The following is a 5,579-nucleotide window of genomic DNA, read 5'->3' as shown; positions in this document are numbered from 1 at the left end:
AAAATCTCTCAAGTAGACAAAAAATAAGCTAGGGTTAGCATTAGTACCTTCAAAATTTAATTAAAAAAACCCTAAAATTGCAGTCTACTTTAATACCAAAAACCAAAAAATTGTACGATAATTCTCACCCAGTCGTACGATAATTCACGACGTACCGTAGGAGACCTACAGATTGTCGTTTGAGCCTCTGTGAAAAATTGTATGAGTTTTTGCAGTAACTATATGGAAAAAAAACCAAAGAATAAAAATAAGCTGATTTGTGACGCCGGAAATTGTACTCTTCTGCCCCATGGTGGGCGCCAAAAATGTGTGCGTGAAAAGTGGAATAAGTCTACAAGCTATAAGATACAACACTTCAATTAAGTCATTGCATGCATGGTTAGACAGATATAATCATGAATATAAAAACTATAATAGATTGACCCATTGCCTTCTAAAAGATGCGAGTATAGACTTGCTCTCAGATTTGTCTAAGCAACACCAGTGACTAGACTACACCAAGACGAAGGATTTAATCTATATGAGCACAAGATTAAGCTAAATGTATGCAAGATTAAGCTAGATGAATGAATATTAAGCTAGATGGATGAATATTAAGCTAGATGAATTCAAAGAATCATGATTACACTAAATATGCAAAAAGATAAACTAAGATGCAATAATCTCAAAGCACAATATCTTCAATGACTCCAGACCAAAAACTGCACAATAACAATAAATCTCCAGGGTGTTTTGAATGAGAGATGAAGGCTAAATTTATAGAGACTCAAAAGAGAGGCCAACGATCAAGATTGATTAACAATGAGCGGTTGAGATTCCTCAAGAAAAAGCACAATTCAAGATAATTGAAATAATTGAGAGATCAGATTAAGTTAATCTCAAGATAGATTCCAATTATAGTTTGATTGAGTGCATTCAGATTATAAGTTCGAGTTTGCATTGGAGATAAATTAGTTAATTCCATGCACTTGAGATAAAAATAGGTGATTCCATGCACTTTTCTTTAATTTGCTCAAGATTTTTATTTAGAAAAAGCTTTTTTCAATGCAACTAAACCTCTTTCCTCAAGAAAAGCTTTGAGTTTTAATTTTAGAGAAAATGATTAATTCAATTTAATTGTTTTTCTGAAATTCATCAAGTTATCTCAATTTTAAAAAAAGACATATCTTAAGTTTGATTTCTTCTCTCAATTTAATTCTTTTCAATTGTTTTCAATTTAACTCTTTCTTTTGCATATTAATTCCTCTTTTTGTGATTAATCTCTTTTTATAAATTAATTGCTCTTTTTCTTTAAATTAATTCCTTTTTTTTGTGATTTAAATGACAAATTGATTTATTAATTAAATATGCTAGGATATTTAATTAAATAAATAGGATAATTGATTAAAATGATTTACTTGGAATGATTAATTAATTAATTAATTAAATATTTAATTAATATAGAGTGATTTATTTGCCATGTAACATTAATGATTGAAGAATTAATTAATTAATTAGGTGCTCAAGGTTGGTTTAATTGCCTTTGGTTAGGACCTTGGTGATGTTGTCGAGATTAGGGGCCCATGGTTTAGGTGACCATTTTTAGGGTATTACATTTGCCCCTCTTTGACTTAATGTGCGAGCAAAGCTTTGGTTCAAATAATAGTTGATGTCAAATAGATATCAGTTCTGAACTTGGTGGATCACAAACCATTGAAGAGCGGGATGTTCAGCTTGATTGAAGTGATGAAGTTGAACAGATTGATTAAAGCGATACCAATCCTTAACTTGATTGAACTAGGGCTGACAAAGAGCGAGATACCGTTCTTGAACTTGATTGATCAAGAAACGAGCATCAATCTAGAACTTGATTGAACTAGATTGAGCGATAAACAACCGATTCTAAACTTGATTGAACAAGAATTGACTGAGCAAAGCGATAAAACCAATTCTGAACTTGATTGAACAAGAATTGATTAGCAAGAGAAAATGTCCAACTTGATTTTATGTGATGAAATTGAACATCGATTTGAAGATTGATTCAAATAAGGACAAAGATTGATATGCCCCTAGAGATTGCTCTATTTGACATCGAAGAATCTCAACTTGATACGACGTGATTTAGTTAAGATGCCCCTAGTAACAAGGTTTAGTTGATTTAATTTGATTGAAAAGATTTTTGCTCGGCTTTAGATGAAGATTTGAAAAATTTCTCGACTTTTGAATAATGATAATCACTGAAAAGATGTAATGAGTATGCCCCCTCGGGAGCGAAATCAAAAGATAGTGAGGGTACAACGATTGTAGGCAATTTTGAGAAGATAAAATAGATGCAGTGATGATAATTATTTGAGCACGAAGATTGATGTAAGAATTAATTTGAGATCAGAATTGAATTGAGCGCAAAATGATTCAAAGATTGACTCAAGGATGAAAGTGCTAAGTGGTCAATGTTGTGAAATTTTGACTAGAAAATTGATGTCAGATTTCGATTTGGATCCCAAAAATGGACCGAGGACAGTCGATTTAGCTTAGAGTACAAATTTTATGTCCATCAGAGAAAGTTTAAATATTAGGGTTTGGGCTATATAAGGGGTTGAATGTGTCATTGTCAATTCATTTTTACCTCTCAAATTAAAAATTTGAAAAACCTCCTGCGAAGAAAAATGGCAATTCCGATTCAAGAGCATTGATTCGAGCGCCAGAGACGACATAATAGACTGCAGAATTATGCCCCAGCAGTAAGTGATTGATCTTAAGCCTTTGCATTTCTCATTTTTTGGAATTTTTGCATTTTGAATTTTGTTTGAAGTCGCGTTGTATCGTTTTATCGTGCGGTTCGTTATTGTTTCTTGTACAAGTATCTATCACTTTGTATTTCGTCATATGGGCATATAGGGTTTGTCATTTGGTGTCTACCCTAGTATCGTACGAGAGTGTTCTTATGAGACCATTTAGTTGTGCGACATATAGTAAATTGTCGTATGGGTATGTTTACTTGTGCGACTCATAGTGTTTACTCATACGAGTTGCTGCTTGTCTGTGGAAACTCATATGAAAAACAAGTAGTTTTTAAGGTGTAAACAAGAATTTTTTATTTTAAATATTGTATATTTGGATTCTTTAGCATGTTTATCACATTCTTAGCACAAATTTGATCACGTACTGATGATTTGTGTGTTCGATTTTGCAGATTCAATTGCCGGATATTCAATTTTGGTGCACATATCCGCCGACGATGAGACTAGTGCATGATTTATCAAACGCACAGAGAGGTCATATTGGGTTGTGTGGATTTAGATACTTGTTGTAGATGCCTGATATCCATGTGAATCATTGTATGTTGACTGCATTAGTTGAGCATTTTCATTCTGAGCATAACACTTTTCATTGGTCGGTTAGAGAGATGACCATCACGCCGAAGGATATATACAGAATATTGAGGATTCTGTTTGCTAGAGATAAGGTGGATTATGATTCTACTCCACGACTGGGTATTTTGGCTCTTAGACATATATTCCATGATGAGACTATCCTTGATCGCTCTATTACTTGGGACGATTTGATGAGCAGGTATGGTGCAGAGTACCCTCTGGCTTGCGTGTTGGCTGGTATGATTGGTTGTTTTGTGATGCCTGATAGAGGACAACAGGGATTTCTATGTGGTTGGGGCAGAATGCTTGAGAGGTTGTTGACTCATCCAGTGAGATTAGGGTGGGGATCATGCTTACTCACTCATATGTACCATGAGATGCATGAGATTGTCTATCAGGAGGGGAAGAGCATGGCAACAGATGTCTTAGTTTTGCAGATATGGGCATGGGAGTATATCCTAGTATGTAGACCTATTGTAGATGATTTGTGGGAGGGACACCAACCTATTGTATGTTGTTACTCATGTTATGTTATGCAACCCCACCTGGGCAAGACTGATTATTGGAGGAGACAGCTAGATGATTTGATCGATGTAGTATGGAGATCGTATAGGGGTCTAGAGTTGTGGGATGATTGGAGAGCATATAGGAAAGATATGTTTATGACTCGACCTCTCATTGGTAGATTGGTGTCTATTATTGAGAGATTTGTAGTATCTAGGGTGATGAGACAGTATGGGAGACCACATAGTATATCCCAGGAGTTCACAACCTATGCTAGATATGGGGAGGAGGAGAAATGAGGATGGGCACCAAGACTATCATATGCACTGAGCATGCAGGAGTTAGCGGGTTTACAGTCGCAGAGATGGGATTATCTAGAGGATGTGGTAGACGCGGGGGTATTGCCTCAATATAGAGATTGGTTTCAGAGACATCCTTTTCCTTAGTTTACAGAATCGAGAGAGCATGCGCCTCTGATAGGGGAGGTTGAGGAGGATGCACCAGCACAGGCACAGGTACTAGGTTAGGTATAGGGACAAGTGTAGGTACAGGGAAAAAGAGTGGATGTACCTAGGTGGACATGAGGTGATCCTAGCGCTAGTAGTAGCAGGGCACCAACGGGAGGTTGATAGTGACAGAGAGGGGAGGGTAGATCCTTATGAGCTGTTGGGGTTAAGGCTAGTGGTTGTAGGGCAACAGAGAATGGAGGTGAGGAGGAGAGAGCAACTCCTAGGCAGGTTAGGTAGTAGAGAGATGAGTAGGGAGGTGGAGAGGGGGAGATGGGGAGAGAGCAGGGAGTACCAGACATAGTACGGTCCTTGAGGGTGAGGGTGACAGGTTTGTAGTCACAGTTGACAATGGCGTAGACCCAGCTGGTGGAGTGAGCCCCACAAATCATTGAGATCAAAGCTGAGCGTGATTGACAACTTGAAGAGGTGAGAGCAGAGCGAGATTAACAACTTGCAGAGGTGAGAGCAGAGTGAGATGCTCTTCGGTGAGAGGTTTTGCATTAGACGAGTTGTGCAGCTTATTACATTGCAACTTATAGTGTAGAACTCCGAGTAGCACACCAGGTTGTTTCGTATTCTCAGTATATGGCTCGATCTGAGGGAGCTAGGGCACCCAGGTAGGATGTCGGTCAACAGGCACCACCTCCTCCACCCGATGATGAGGGAGAGGCAGAGAGCTAGATTTGTTATATCTCTTAGATTTTGTTATATACCCCATTTTTGTAGCCTATACAATTCTTGCTCCGATGAGACATTGTATACGATTATTGATATCATTTGTACTCTTAGACACTAAGATTATGACTAGATATATGAGCTCTTGATTTGATTTCATCGTACTCTTGTTGATTGATTATGAGATGTCTTTCTATATGCTTGATTCTATATGTATGCATACCTTTTCAGTATGGCTATATGTAATGCAGATTTATATGAATGGTTTTTTTTTGTGTTTTTCTTTTTCATATGCAAATAAATGATGAAAATGAGTAACTAGTAATGCAAATGTTTAGTTTTCATGTAGTAATATGAATGCAAATAAATATATAATAAAATGTATGGATCTATATAAGATACTTATATATGCAGCTAACATCTCAATACACAAGTACTTGATTGGAGAAACAATGATGAAAATGAGACCACTTAGCTAAGAAATGACGATTGCTTCAGACTCTCATTGGAAAGATAAAAGAGATCATTGCTATCATGC

Source organism: Cryptomeria japonica, chromosome 4 (assembly GCF_030272615.1).
Source record: "Cryptomeria japonica chromosome 4, Sugi_1.0, whole genome shotgun sequence".
Lineage (NCBI taxonomy): Eukaryota > Viridiplantae > Streptophyta > Pinopsida > Cupressales > Cupressaceae > Cryptomeria > Cryptomeria japonica.
The sequence above is the reverse complement of the archived record's forward strand: the minus strand, read 5'-3'. Positions refer to the sequence as shown.